At 46.6% G+C, this 15,800-nt stretch overlaps 1 protein-coding gene across 3 annotated transcripts in view; it reads right to left on the bottom strand.

Annotated features, from left to right (window-relative positions):
* ZNF541 (zinc finger protein 541) overlaps positions 1–7,143 on the bottom strand; it is a 42,236-nt gene extending 35,093 nt beyond the window's left edge. The window contains exons 1-2 of one of the 3 annotated variants that reach the window (XM_059152990.1): positions 7,057–7,143; positions 5,843–5,994 (exon numbers count right to left, since the gene is read on the bottom strand). The gene's annotated coding sequence lies outside the window, so the exon portion shown is untranslated. Of the gene's footprint in view, positions 1–5,842; positions 6,422–6,776; positions 6,995–7,056 lie in introns of those variants that run through there. The other 2 variants (XM_059152991.1, XM_059152992.1) reach the window with 2 other exon arrangements.
* Between the last annotated feature and the right edge of the window lie 8,657 nt (positions 7,144–15,800).

Below are 15,800 nucleotides of genomic sequence, written 5' to 3'. Positions count from 1 at the left end.
AGGCACTTAAGGAAATCTATGACAAATCATAGCTGACTGCAGACTAACAGAACAGAGACTTTGCTGATCACGCACGACAAAGAATACAGTCTACAGCGAGCATCTACAAAAGTCACTAGCCAAACATTATAACTCATAAGGAGTGGCCAGCAACAAAACTTGGGGTAGAGGGAAGGAGAATATGATTCCAAGAGTCACCACATTACAATATTAAAAATGTCCACTTTCTCAACAAAAATAATTACAAGGTAGGCAAACAAAGTATGGCTCAATGAGAGGGCCAACTGTTTCACACAAACGATGGAATCAAACAGTATCGGCCTTTTACATCTGGCTGCTTTCAGGAAGAATAGCATTCTCAAAGTAAATCACTCTGCAGTGTGCACTATTCCTTCATGACTTTGCGGACAGACGATTTTCCATCGTCTGCATATAGCACATTTTCTTCATCCATTCATCTGTTGATGCGTATTTGGGCTGTTTCCATTTTGGGCTATTATGAATAATTCCATCCTCGCCTAAACATTTAGGAAATCCTTGATGACTCACTGGTAACAAATCTGGTGGATCCTAGAGTAACTGGAGTTCGGGTCCAGACTCCTAGGCTATTGGTTTCTACTGTTTTTAAACTTTCCAGGTTGAAAAGTAGTCGAACAGCTATGCCCAGAACACCTGCATTTCATGCAGCTACCTGCAATCTGGGTGTGGAGCCTATTGGAGGAGCTCAAAAGGGGAACACAGGCCCACAAGAGTACAACTCTGAGACCCAAGTGAGTTCTAGAATTCAGAATATGGGTAAATCAATGAAAAACACTGTATGTTAAGTAAACTTCAGTTGATCTGGGGTAGCACCTGGTAACCAAATCACTATTTCTGCATCAACACCTGTGATGACTCTGAGTGAATGGAGTTTAAATACTATAAAAGGTAACCTGTGAGTTCAGGTTTGCCCACCCAGTAGGTCTGTAACCCTGTGGCATTGTCAGAATTTTTCTGGTTTCCAAATTGCAGAGAAGGGAGTGTGGGCCATAGAAATTTATATTTTGAGGCAAAACAAATTTCTTCAGCACTACAAAGAGGAGAGAAGCCATCTCTTCTTTTCAGATTCCAATAATAAAAAACAAGCTAATAAAAGAAAATAGAAAATGTTGTTTAAAATAAACATGAAACCATGTTTAATAAAATAAAATATGAAGCATTTTTCTCCTTCTCAGAGATTTCCATGCACGAGTTCACTTTCTTCTCTCTACAACCTGGAGGTTGGAGCTGTATCACTTCCATTTTACAAAGAAGGAAAGGACATGATGGACTCTGAGATGCTGAGTAATTTGTCCAAAGTCACATGTCTAACGAGGTATTGAGCTGGACCTTAAACCCAGATATTCTGACTTTATAGCTTGTGTTCTTACCCACTACACAATACTAATTCATCATAAATAAATTTACACTGCATAACACCAAATAATCTAGAAAGCACAAAAGGTTCTGGATGGGGCAGAATTCCCCACAGGCCAAGTCATGTGCTTTCCAGCATACTCCCATAGTCCACAGGACAAACTGGTCTCATTACCACTTGGGGCAGGCATGCCCAAAGTCCAAAGGCCATGTTTTGATATTTACATCCTTTTCCAGGTTGTAAAGCAACCCCTTGCTCAGCCAATATTGAACTTGTTCTTGTTCTGTCAACAGATAAATTCAATTCAACAAGTTTTAGCACCTTCTAGATACAGGGCTCCCTGTTAATCCCTGTGGGGCAGGGTTTGTGGTCCCCTGGAACCTTGCCGACATTCCCAATTCTTTCCAAGAATTTTATAATTTAGTGCTTTCATTCAGAGAACAACCTAAGAGAAGAAAATCAGTCTATGAGAATTATTGGTTTACTACCTTATAACCCAGTACTACCATGTGATTTCCACACCCGGGATATGTTTATAATTGCATGAATGCCAAAAGGGATGATTTTAATTGCCACAGGCTAATGAGAAGGCGACAGAGGTGGATTTAGCTCATAACAAGGTCTTTGGGGTCACCTAAAAGCTAACAGACATCAGGGTACAAATGGAGGTCTTGTGGCAGTTTGAACTGAGGAAAAGGACAGGAGACCTGAGACATAACAGGGTCTGCTAAACCCACAGCAGCCCAGTACAGCCTTCGACAAGATGTTTGTTTCAAGAAAGCTGTTCGGTTTTAGCAAAATAGCACCCCTCCCACTAAACTGATGTTTGTAATTTGAATTACATTGGTTTGGTTGCTTTGTTTTACATTTAATTTGCAAATTGATTCTGGCTTTATGGTACCACAAGAACTGTAAGCTTTAGGAACATATGCCTTGTTTTATCATCATTTATGCCTTGTTTAATAGTTTAAAAAAACAACTTAAGCCAATGCTAGGGATACAAAGCAATTTTAATGTTTTTCTTTTTAAAAAGGCCTGTCATTCTATGACTGGAGGGAGTGTAAGGAGACAGGGATTCTCCTGTGAAAAGCTACAGCCTCTTGGGAAATTAGTCTACCATACATTCTAGCCTGCAGCAACAGGTACACACTTTGGTAAGGAACATTTACTGGGGCATCGTTTGGATGGAAAGGAGGGAACAATCTAAACACCGCCTGTATGAAGGGGTTTTATTTCACCCACAATTAATCTGAATATTTTTCTATTTGTTGTCAAGTTGAAAAATCTGTAGACTTCTTTTGGACTGAGCCTCGCTGTCCTAAAGAATTCTGTGTGCTGATGGAAACCGTCTACATCGGCGCTGTGTGACGACAGCCGCCAGCCACAAGCCGCTGATGGGCGCCTAGAAATGCAGGAGCTGCAACTGAGCAGCTAAATTATGTATTTTATTGAAGTGTCATTAAATGCTAGTGTACATAGCTACAAGTGCCTGGCAGCTACCACACTGGACGCGCGCTGCTCTGCAGTTTTCTTACTGGAGGCATGTTTTCCGACTTCTATTTCAGAATCTTGGAAGGGGGACGCCTGGGTGGCTCAGTTTGGGGACCGTGACTCTTGATCTCCTGGCTGCGAGTTTTAAGCCCCATGTTGGGCATAGAGCTTACCATAAATAAATAAGTCTTAATGCTAAAACAACAACAACAACAAAAACCTGAAGCTCTGTCAATTGCAATAACAACTTTCAAGAGAAGCTTTGCTATTACAATGAAGCCACAGCTGGAGCTGAGAAGGGCAGCTGCTCGGACTGAGCAGACACTGTCTGGTTTGCCAGGGTCCCCACCAAAACCTAATCTCTCACCCTCTCCCACCTCACTCATTTCTATGCCCTGCCAGGCCCCTGGAGAGCTCTTTCCTTAGGACCCTGATTTCCTTAGGACCTGATTTCCTTGGGACTAACCTCTCTGAGTAGCTTTACCAAATGAAACCCTTCAACAGCATCTTGCCTGGCACGGAACTAACTCTGGTCAAAGATAGCTTTCTGCTTTCCTTTTGCCAATGAGTGACAAAATCCCATTCCTTTTTGAAAAGCTCCAACCTGCCATTCTGCCTGCTTTTCTTCCTTCTTTCCTTCCTTTTTTTTCCCCCCGCCAAGCACCATTTTCTCCTTTCCCTCTCTGCATCAGTGTTACCACAAAGAAAGTGATCACACCCAAAGCTGGGAAATAAGAGCGACTTGCAGCTTTTACCCTGGGGGTGCAAATTCTTTCCCTGTTTTCCCACCCCAAACATTATCGCCACTATAGGCCTGTTCTGTCCAGCCCATGTGGTGCTTTCTTTTTTGCAATTGGGTTTGTCACCGACATTTTTCTTAATGGGGAGATTTCAACTAAATATATTAATGTCTGGCTTCTCTTGAAAATTGTTAGGTTTTGCATTTCCTGAGAGTTCTCTGTAGGAGAGAAATGAGGGACAACTGCCTCCTCCTAACAGACATTGCCACAGTCCTCAATTTCTTCCTGCCTGGCCCCTGTCATCTTCATCATCATCATAAACCCAGCAATAGCAGCAGACTTCTCTGGCTTTGCCATGCGCCAGGCCCTCCTTCAATCACTTATGGATCATCAAATCCCCACAACGCCCCTTTCGGGCACATCCTCTCGTTTTAACCCTATTTTACAGATGAGGAAAATTAAGTCCAGAGAAGTAAAGTAACTTGCCCAAAATCAAGGTTTTGGGTTTTTTGTTTTGTTTTGTTTTCAAAATCAAGGTTTTTGACTACCCGGGGGAATCTGATGTCAAAGCCCTGCCAGGTAACCACTCTGTACACGAGGATTCCGTCCCCGAGCCTGGGACTTCTGCCCTACATTCTGTAGCTAGTTTCTTAAGCTGACCAACCAAAGGACACTCCCTCCCCCTGGCCATGGAACCAAAATAATTCTAACAAGAGGGTTAACTCTTCTCCTCTGATTGCTCATTAAAAGAGCAGATTTAGGGGCACCTGGGTGGCTCAGTGGGTTAAGGCCTCTGCCTTCAGTTCAGGTCATGATCCCAGAGCCTTGGGATCGAGTCCCTTATAGGGCTTCTGCTCAGCAGGAACCCTGCTTCCTCCTCTTTCTCTCTGCCTGTCTCTCTGCCTAGTTGTGATCTCTGTCTGTCAGATAAATAAATAAAACCTTAGAAAAAAAATAAAAGAGAAGATTTATCAGGAGAGAGAAAGAAGACATGGAGGAATCAGAAGGCAAGGACTATGCTTTCCAGGAAAATCTTTTACCAGAGAATTAACTAAGGGAGGAAAAGAGACCTCAGAGCTTCTCATTCCAAAAGCTGATCCTAGCATAAAATGCAAAAAAGCATTAACATCTAGAACAGCAGTTTTTAAAGGGAGGTGGGTGGGAGTGGGGAGCCCTGGGGTCCTCAAGAGCCTTCCAGCAAGTCTTCAAGGTCACAGCTATTTTCATAATAATATTCAGACATTATCTGCCTTTTTCATTCTCAGTGAAACTTTCCAGAAGCTACAGGGAATACCTCAAAAGGGTGAATGCAGAAGCAGATATGAGATTCCAAATGATTCTAAAAGCATAAAACAATGTCACTGTTCTCACCAAATTTTTTGTGTTCTGAAATACAGTCTTCTGAAAATTTTTTTAAAAATAATCAACTTTGTTAATATACAATGAGTTTATTAGTGTTATTTTTAAATGAATAAATATTTTAAAAACTTACTAAACTTCCAATACACCAAATATCAGCATATACAGTTTGTACACACAACCTCTCTGGAGTCTTCAATGATTTTTAAGTATAAGAGGCTCCTAAGACCAAAAAGTTTGAGAACTGCAGCTCTAAAAAGGAAAAGTCCTGCATGTGCACATGTGGCTAACACAGAAAGAAACCCTAAAGCAAATATTCCATAGTGATGGCCAGTGGCATGTTTTGTAAGGGCTTCACGCTGTCTTTAAATGCCTTTGAAATTCATGATCACCATTTAAGGCTTCAAATAAAGAAAATGTTCTGGTCTCTCTCAAAACAAAAAACCACCACAACAACAAAAAACGAAATTAAGTTCTGGCAACAGTGTCCTGGCATTTGCACTGACTGGTAGGTATCACTTAGATGGGGCACACAGTCTGGCTTACCACACTGCAGGCCTTTGCCTGCCTGTCCCTGGAGGTATCTAACTTGCTACCCTGAGCCATGGCAGGGGGTTGGGGGGTAGCATTTTTGCAATCAACAATGAAACATACATCAGTTTAATAAATGTCTACATTCCTCCAGAGGAGTCAGCTTGCACTACAAATAACCTTTTCCTTATCTGACTTCCCAAAGCAGCAACTTGTAATTGTTTCACCATCCCTACAGAGACTCTTGGATCGATTAGAAACCCTTCTGAGAAAGAAAGGAATTCATCTGACAATCTTTGGACAAGGACAAAAGAAGAAAACTTACCAGGAGAAGAGCAAACGAGTGAATCTCCAGGGAACAGGAGGGCCCAGGTTAAGCCCCTCAGAGAGGGGATTCAGGCAATCGGCAGACCACTGGCTATTTCCTCCTGGAATTCTGGGTAGTAAATTCAGGACACTCATCCAACTTCTTTTGCCCTGAAAGCAGGTGGTGGAAAGGAAGAGGCATTCAGAACTTGGGTCCCCAAAGAAGCAAGCACACAGGTGTGATATTGGGAAAGATGGGCAATATTTGGAAGGAGGAGGAAAGCAATACTAAATCTGGGCAATCTAGATGGTACAGGGGCTTTGTTGTTAAGGGAAATCTATTTTTTTCTTCCTTTCCTTATTGTCCTTCCGTGGTAAGGGACCTGGAGGGTTTTGCCAGGAAAAGCCTAATTGGGGTAGAACTGGTGATGAAAAAGGATTTTTGCTGAAAAGGGTTGGAAAAACAAGTATCACATGAGATATTGGAAGAACCGAGTTGGTCTGTTATCAGCAGAAAGAGACTACAAAAAGGGGGACTCTTGGTGGGAAGAAACAATTTTTGTTGAAAAGTGATCCTTAATGGAGAAAGAATCTGGAAATGAAAAATACATATACATATATATACATATATATATATATATATATATAATTATTATTATTATTATTTTTTTTTTTTTGGCTAGAGGAAGTTCCTAAAAGGAGGACGAGGGGTATAATCAAATAAGAGAGGAGGGATTTTTGTTTTTGCTGGAAGATCCTATAAACAAATAAATCTCGGTCTCCTATTCAGAAAAAAGGGGATTTTTAGCAGAAGGCCTGGAAGCTAGGGTGAATGCAAGGCCTCGGTGCAGAAAGTGCGGAGGTCGGTAGGGCCCCGAGGCGCGAGCTGGAGAGCTGTGAGAGGGCAGTTGGGGCCTGCGGGGCGGGGAGGAAAGAAAGGGCATGCAGCGGACCAGGGACCCCAGAGGAGAGTCTTCTCCAAGGGGGAAGTGGCTGCGGGGGTGCAGCGGGGCCCGGAGCTGTTGGGGTGCAGAAGGTGCGTGCGTGTCGCGGGGTGAGGGGTGCCCGCGGCGCCTGCTGCGCTCCTCGAAAAGGAGATGGACCCCCTAAAAAACAAATATATAAACGAATTAGATTTTAAGAGAGGGGGAGGGGTTGAAAAGTGAGGAGGGGCGGGAAGGGGGGGGTAGGGAGGAAAGGGAAGGGGCAAGGGCAGCAGCAACCGGGTTTTACCCGCCCCCGGGGGCTCGCGCGCCGGCCTCGAGCCTCGCGCCTGGCGGGCCTCCCAGCGGCCCCCTGCCTCCCTCGCGCTGCCCGCCGGCCGGGCGCGCACGCGCACCCCGGCCGGCCCCCCGGAGCGGCCGGCTCACCCGCGGCGCGGGCTTGCGTGCGTGGCTGCGGGTCGCCTCACGACGCCCAGGGCGGCCTCGCGCGCCCCTCGCGCCGCCCGGGCTCCCGGCGCGTGCCGCCCGGTGGCGAAGTCTCCGCAGCTATTGGGCCTCCGCCGAGGGGCGGGGCCACGCGAGGGGCGGGGCTTTGGTGCGGTCAGGTGACCAGCGGCGGGCGGGAAAGGAGGCGGTTGGTCGCCATTTTGCGAGGAGGGCCGTTGAGGGCGGGAGAGTGTCAAGGCGGAGCCCGGGAAGGGGCGGCGGGGGGAGGGGCCGGCCCCCCAACACCCGCACCCACACGGAGGCCGGGAGGTCGGGAGGCCGGCAGCCCCGGCCATTGTTCCTGGAGGGCGACTTTAGAACGTAGTGGCAGGGCACTCGGACGCCCTGCGGCCGCTCCGAGAGGCGGTGGCCAGCGGTGGGAGCTCCGAGGCGGGGGCCACCCTGGCCGGGTAGTGGAGCCCAGCGAGGCAGCCCCTTGTGTTCCCGAGGCAGCCACTGCGCGAGCGGGAGCCACGGAGACCGGCCCTTCAGTGGGCTGGGACGATTCGGGGCTGCCGCGCTTCGACGTGCCGGCTCCCAGCCGTCTGTGGGTCCGGCACGGTGCTGGGCCGTGTTGAGGGAGGGGTGGGAACGGGGTGAGCAGTGTCCAGAGAGCGCTGACGGGTCCAGGAGTTTGAACCTTGGAAGAGCGGAGACAGGAATTCATACCCTAGAAGGTGAACTCTGAACATCCTAGGACACAAAATAGCTTTGCGGTTGCCTGGGTTTTGAGACTGGGGATCCGCCGTACCTGAGCACGAGGAGATCGGATTGGGGTGATGGGAAGATTCTAAAAGTGAGTTACGGCAATGGTTGTACAACAGGGTGGATGTACTAGAAATTCTTGGATTGTGCACTTAAAACGGGTGACGTTTGCATAAATGATACCTCAGTAAAGTTTAGTTGATTTCGAAAATGGGTCCCTGGGGTAGACAGAACAGAAAGGAGAAGAAAAAGACCGGCATTCTACTTTTGGATTCCTTTGTTCTGCAAATATTTATTGAGCTTCTTTCCAAGCTAGACCTGCGTCTGAGTCAGGCAGACAACCCTGCTCTAGCTTATGTTCTGGAGTAGCGCTGTCCTAATGAAACAATACAAAAACGTGAAATTAACTTTAATAATACAATTTAACCCAAAAGGTTATTTCAGTAGGTAACCAATACAAAATTTTCAGCAAGTTGCCTATTTTTTTTTTTTTTTTGAAACCCTGGACATTTCAATCCAGACCTGTGGCATTTCAAGGTTAGCCACAGGTAGCTAGTGGCTCCGGTACTAAAAGCATACCTCTAACTGGGGACAGGCGAATACCTTCAGAATGCAGTGTGGAAAGAAAAAATAAGGAAAGAGGATGGAGATTGTCAGAGGATACTATTTGATACAGGTCCGTGAAGGTCTCTCTGGTGAAGTTACACTGAGCAACGACCTGAAGGAAGTGAGGAAAGGAATCTATAAAAATATTTGGGGGAAGAGCAAGTGCAAAGGCCCTAAGGCAGGAAGATGTGGCTCCATTTGCAAAGACAGGAATTAAACACCTGCTTTCAATTTAGGACATACATTTCATTTTTTTCACAAACAGTTAAAGTGAGGTACCTGGGTGGCTCAGTGGGTTAAGCCTCTGCCTTCGGCTCAGGTCATGATCTCAGGGCCTTGGGATCGAGCCCTGCATCAGGCTCCCTGCTTGGTGGGGAGCCTGCTTCCCCCTCTCCCACTCATTCAGCTTATGTTCCCTCTCTCACTGTGTCTTTATCAAATCTTTTTTTTTTAAGGGGAGGAAGGTCTTTAGAGCCCGTCTCAGAATGGCTGTCTTCTCTCTAGGGGAGAGGCTGGCATCTGGGCGGATGGCCTTTTGTCCCCATTTTCTAGTGGAGACTGATGTTTATAGTTTGTGTGTGGAAGGGCATTTCCCGTCAAGATGACCCTCCCAGATAAAGATGCCTTAAAAAGCCCCTGTGGGCACTCATCAGGATAGCCAAAAGGTGGAAACAACCAAATGTCCAAGGACCAATGAGTGGATAAGCTAAACGTGGTAGATCCTGGTAATGGAATAAGATCCAGCCATACAAGGAGTGAAGTGCTTAACCTTAAAGCACCATTACTTAACTCATTCATCAAAAATAGGTAAACCTATTAAAATAGGTGAACATACTGGGGCACCTGGGTGGCTCAGTAGATTAAGCCTCTGCCTTCGCCTCAGGTCATGATCCTGGGATCCGGGGATCGAGCCCCACATCGGGCTCCCTGCTCCACGGGGAGTCTGCTTCTCCCTTTCCCACTCCCCCTGCTTGTGTTCCCTCTCTCCCGGTCTCTGTCTCTGTCAAATAAATAAATAAAATCTTTTTTAAAAAAAAGTCATTAAATAAAAACTGAACTTCTCAGTATTTTTAAGCTTTAGAGAGTAAAAAAGCACCCCTACATCTCTTTCACAGAAGACTTCCTTTGGCTTCTTCTGTCTCACGCAGTGTTTCTCAAAAGTGAACCTGGAGGGCTGACTCAGGAGGTCTGATGTGGGACCGGAGAATGCAAATTTCTAATGAGTTTTCCAATGATGTGGCTGCTACTGGGTGGGAGGCCACACTTGGAGAATCACTATTTTTGTTCCAAGAATCTACTAACACTGGGGGGTGCTCCGTTAGACACTTTCAAGGGAAGGGTGGCTGCACTCTGAACGCACATTCACCTTTGGGAAGCGAATGAATCAGTGGGAGGGCTGTTGTAGGATCAAAATGACTGGCTTTCCCCTACCCTGAAACACAGTACTTGGGGATACTGGCGAGATGTTTCTCATTGAAATGAGGACTTGAACAACCCTAATGCCAAGAGAGGGGGAAAAAAAAAGCAAGCAAACATCCCTGCTTCTTAATATTTAGCCATGGAAATCCAAGTCCATGGGAATAGAACACTATTCCTCTGGCTTAAAAAAAAAGCGGGGCGGAGGGGACTAGAACAGCTTCTTTGACCCGATAAATATGGAGCCCTCCATTTGTGCTCGACCATCTTGCAAGTCATTCAACAAATAACTTTCGACTCTCTGCTCGAGTGAAACACTCTTTGGGGTGCCTCCTAGGGTAGGTATTTTTATTTGAGTAACCTTTCTAGCTTTTTTCATGTGTTACTAAATATTTTGTGTTATTTTTGTCATTCTTTTGCATCTCCTCCCAGACTATATGCTCTTTGAAAGTGTGGTCTGGCATCACTCAGCAGACATTATCATCTATAATAATAAATAAATATAAGCTATTTTAGACATTATCATCTATAATAATGAATACTATTATTAAAAATACAGGATTCTATCAGGATGACCAACTCAGTCCCAGGTGCCCAGAACTTTCCTGATTTTAGCCCTGAAAACCACATGTCCTCCCGAAGCTCTTCAATTCCAAGCAAACTGGAATTTGCTTGACCATTGGTCCCCCAAATTATAATGAATAATATAAATAGAAAGCATTTATCAAGCTCTGCTTGTATTAACGTAACCCTCACAACATTTCCCATGAGGAAATGGGCTCAGAGAGGTTAAGTAATTTGCTCGAGTTTTCACAGCTAGGAAGAGGCAGTCACAGGAATAAACCCATCCTTTTTACCACCACAGGTGTTTAGTATTTGTCAACTGAGAGAATAAATCGAGAATCCTTAGTACCTTCATACTTGACCATAAAATCTAGTTGAAGAGTGAACACACTCTTACTCATCTTTGTATCTCTGTATCTGTGCAGGGCTGGGCACGCCCGCCTGTCGTAAACCAATGTGATGTCGCACAGCTCAGAATGTTCAAAGAACAACACCAGCGGCATTTGCTTAACTGCTAACAGAGGAGCTGAGCTTCCACGGGCTGTAGGAGGAAAGACAATGTTATGAGGACTGAAGCCAACGGGAAAAAAAGTCCCAGACCTAATCTGCATCTTAAAGGACCAGTGAATTATGGAATCAGTGGGCCCAACAACTATCAGTTGCTTCCCATGTACCAGACACTTGGCTGAAACATGTCCGTGGAGGATGTGTGGTTGGGGGGAAAGGGAAAATCTCCCTGGACAAAGGGTAAGAAAGGGAAAATGAGGCTGGGAAACTCAAAGACTGGCCAGACTTAGATCTGGTAGCAGCAAACTGATGCTCCAAGACTGAAGGTATGATAATAACAATAACAATGATAGTAATAATAATAAATAGTAACCACAGCAGCAATCGTAACAAGAAATATTTCAACAGTGCGTGTCATGGACCAAGCCTTCCTCTCTACATTCTAATATGCAAATCTCACTTCATCCTCCCACTAAGCTCGAGATGCAAGTACCATGACTCACCTTGTTTCATGGAAGGGAAGACTTTGCATGGAAAGCGACAGGTGGAGGAGTTGCAGACCGTGTTCTGTAGGCCATGGGGAGTTCCCTGAGCAGAGCGCTTAATCTCAGTGCTGTTATCATTTTGGAGGGGTCAGATCCTTCTTCGTTTTGGGGACTGTCCTGTAGAATGTTTGGCCGCATCTCTGGCCTTTCCCTGCTAGAGGCCAGGAGCACATTCTCCCCACAGTGTGACAAGCATATTGCCTCCAGACCTTGCCAAGTGTCTTCTGAGGGGGGGAAAAAATCACTCCGAGCTTTCTCACAGGGCTTGGGGATGGGGAGGCAGTGGGATGGGCAGGTGTGAATGGGAAAGAGATGACACAGCATGTTAAGGACTGGACTGGACTCCAGGAGTCCCCAAGGATACTCTCAGGCTTAACGATTGGCTGGAAGGATGGCAGAACCCAGCAAGCCTGTTGTACCCATGGTTACCATGGGACAGTAGAAGGGAGAGGCAAAAAGTAAAAGGAGCTCGGGTCCAAGCGACACCAGGCACGAACTCCCAGCTGTCCCTTGCAATGGAACAGACAGGGCTTACTTCTCCCAGGCACGATGTGGGACAACAGGCATGAGCTGTTGCCAACTAGGAAAGCTCCACTGAGCCTCAGCGTGCAGCGTTCCTGGATGCCTGACCTCAGTCTCCACCTCCTCCAGAGGTCAAGCTACCTCCAGGTGAGCTAAGACCGCGGTTAAACAAAAAACCTGAAGCCAGACAGACCAAGGGCTTAAAGGTTTTACCTCCTAGGAGCCAGGGACAAGAGCTAAATCCCCCTTTATTCTGTACAGCGTGCAACATCCCAGGCTACCGAGTTAAGTCTATGCCATACAAGAACAGAGCAAGGTTTGGAGCCCGTGTTCCGGTCTTTTAATCCAGGCTCCTTCCTCTCCAGCCCTGTGCCTGTGTGAATAGGTCCAAAGTACAATTTGAACCCACAGCAACAACACAAACATCCTTTCCTTGTTCACCAGTCTCGACACCTATGGTGACGTCAGATTAGCTCAGCCCCCCACAACTTCTCCACGGCGGGGTGGGGGCAGCCTGCGAGATGCTTGGCACCCAGAAGGAGTTCTGATATGTAAATAGTCTATGGTTCTGAAGTCATTTATAGGCTCATGCACCCCTCTCTGGACTTTAGTGCCCTCCGCCATCATACACCGAGTACCCCCAGTCACTGCGGTGCTGGGACCTGGAATTTCAAAGTTGATTAGCTATGGCACCCGCCACCGAAAGTTCTTTCGAGATCCATCATCTCCTCTCATCTAAGAACATGGCCTGATATTGTCACTCTTGCCTATTTAAGAACCCCTAGTAATGTCCTTACATATATCTGTACACAGATGTTTATGGCAGTGTTTTTCAACCAAGCCAAATGGTGGAAACAGCCCAATGGCCATCTGCTGATAAGTGAATAACAAACACAGTGGAACCATACAGTGGGTCTTAATTGGTAATAGGAAGGAACGAAGGCTTGATACGCGCTACAACATGGATGATCCTTCAAAACAATGAGTTGGTTCTGCCTTTTTGACTAGGAAGAGCAATGCTATGAACATTCACATACAAGTGTTTGTTTGAACACCTGTCTTCATTCTTTTGGGCATACACCCAGGAGTGGAACTGCCAGGTCCCATGGAAGTTCTGCTTCTAACTTCTAGGGGAGGCTGGTTTCGAAGGTAGAGGATTTGCTGAGGACAGAGAATGAGATGAGTCAATGCTGATTCCAGAATTTTCGAGCCAAGCAATTGGGTGAGTGAAGAGTAGTGCCAGCCACAGAGAGGGGAGTGCTAGCAGGAGGTGGGGAACAGATGGCAGAGTGGGGGACAGCCATGAGCTCAGTCTTGGACATGTTTGGACCCAATGAGTTAGGTCCTGGAGTTGTAAATAATTAGGTCTGTCAGACTCTGCCCACACAGCCCCCAGAGGAGACAGACATTAAACAAATAATCATGCAGCTGATCACGATGGTGACAAGCACTACAAAGGAGAAACTGAGCACCCATGAGAGGGAGAGGGTGTGCCTTGAGAATCTGGTCAAGACTGGAGGGTCAAGAAAGGTTTTCTTAGCCAGGGATATTTGAGTGACATTTTAAGGAAGTCTAGGAGATAGCCAATGTTCTGATTATTTATTACCGAATTAAAAAACTGCCCAAACCAGTGGCTTAAATAATGACAATCATTTATTTTGTTCACAAGTCTTATGTGGGGGGGATTGGCTGCATTCAGGCTCGGGGCCTCTCATGCAGTTCCAGTCAGATGGTGGGTGGGCTGGAGTTGTCTCCAAAGCTTAATCACTGCCAGCTGGTGTTTGATGCTGGCATTGACCAGGACCCGCCGAGGCTGTTGGCCCAGAACACCAACACTTCCTCTCCATGTGGTCTGGCTTCTTCCCAATATGGCGGCCCCAGGACACTGGAACCTCGTACATGGCAGCCCAGGGCTCCAAAGGCCACATCCCAAGAGAGCTAAACAAATATTATTTGCCTTTTTATGACCATTCCCCAAAAGTCCCATGGATCCATGTATTAGTTTTCTAGGACTGGTGTAAGGAAGGACCACAAGGGTTTGCCGACATCCCTGGTGCTCCTTGCTTCTCCATCATCCTGACCTCTGCCTTCACCTTAACATAGTACCCTCCCTTTGTGCATGCCTATGTCCAAATATTTCCTCTTCATAAGGACACTGGTCATGTTGGATTAGAGGTCCCCCCTCCTCCAGTATAACCACACCCTAACTTTATTTCTAAGTAAAGTTTTGTTCTGAGATGCTGAGGGTTGTGACTTCAGTGGAGAAATTTGGGAGGGGATGTAATTCAATGGATAACACATCACTTCTGCTATAGTCCTAAACCTTCCCAGATCCAAAGGGAAGGAACATACAAACCTGACTGTTAATAGGAAGCAAGCAAAAGTCACATTGTCAGAGATTGTAAGAGTGTAGGATGGTAGATGGTGTTGTGGTTATATCTGGAAAATATGAATGTCAAGTGTTGAGGTAGAGGCGGGGTAGAGGTAGGTGTTTCTCGATAAGGGGCATGCTCAGAGCTCAGGAATCAAACTATTTCCATTAGGATGAGTTCATCTGTAAGAAGAAAGAATATTCAGCTACCAGTTACTGGATGTAGGTGACTTGGTTCCACAGCTCGGGCATATCCTCACAGATTTGCATATCCTTCTGCTGTGTGCTGTCCCCAGAGTACCAGCGTTTTTGATCCTCCTTGTTGTTGCCTCATGGTCACAAGGTGGCTGCTGTAGCTCTCCACGTTACATATTCACTCCATTGTCCCAAGTGGGAAGGACAAAGAGCAAGAGCAAATGGTTGTCTTCTTAAGAGACTCAATATTTTTAGGTGGGAAGATATGCTGGGGCAGATTGCAACAACTGCCCTATTCTCCTCCTCTCCCCTGTGTGCTTGCTGTGGACTTTGTAGTGCCCTCCCACTCTGCCCTTAGCCATGGAATTTGTCCTGGCCAATGGGATATTAGCAGATGTGACACCAACAGAAGTTTGAACTGGGCATGTGAGATTGCATTGTCAAACGTCTGCCATCACCAGGAGAACATGCCCAGGCTAGCTTGCTAGAAGATGAGAAGGAGAGGCACGTGGAGCAGTCAAGTTGCTCTAGGCGCCTGATCCAGTGTCCACCGCTCAGCATTCACTGGCCACCAGACATGCGCATGAGCCCCGCGGTGATCAGCAGAACCACCTAGCTTATTCCCAGCAGACTCCGGAAGCATGAGCAAGCGATGCTTAATACTGCATTCCACTGAGGTTGGGTGGTGGTATTTCACGCAGCATTACAGTGGCGGTAGCATTTTTCGGAAATCCTCCAAGCGGTCTTGGACAGAGCAGGGAGGTGGTGGGGGAGTGAGAGGGTAGGGGTAGGTTGTGGAAGAAGGGTCATATATCCAAACACAGGAGCATGGAGGCTGAGAAAGCAAGAGGAATGGGACAGAGCTGATTGGCTTGGGCCAATCAGAATCGATGTCCAGGGATTACTGCCCCCAAACAAAACTGAGGTTCTGTAAGCAAAGACAAGGCGGGGATGGCCCTGGGGTGGGCAGCCATCTGCCTCTGTCACCTCTACGACTGAAGATACTGTTTTTGCTCTGGCAGGGCTGTGTGGGGGGCGGGGGGGGGGGGGCGCGGCTAGATGCTTGCGAATGCGTACAAGGCTGTCAGAGGACCCAGAAATGACGGTGGTTCCTTC

Source organism: Mustela lutreola, chromosome 16 (assembly GCF_030435805.1).
Source record: "Mustela lutreola isolate mMusLut2 chromosome 16, mMusLut2.pri, whole genome shotgun sequence".
NCBI classification, from domain to species: Eukaryota; Metazoa; Chordata; class Mammalia; order Carnivora; family Mustelidae; genus Mustela; species Mustela lutreola.
Note: the sequence above shows the minus strand (reverse complement) of the source record. Positions and strands in the feature narration are given on the sequence as shown.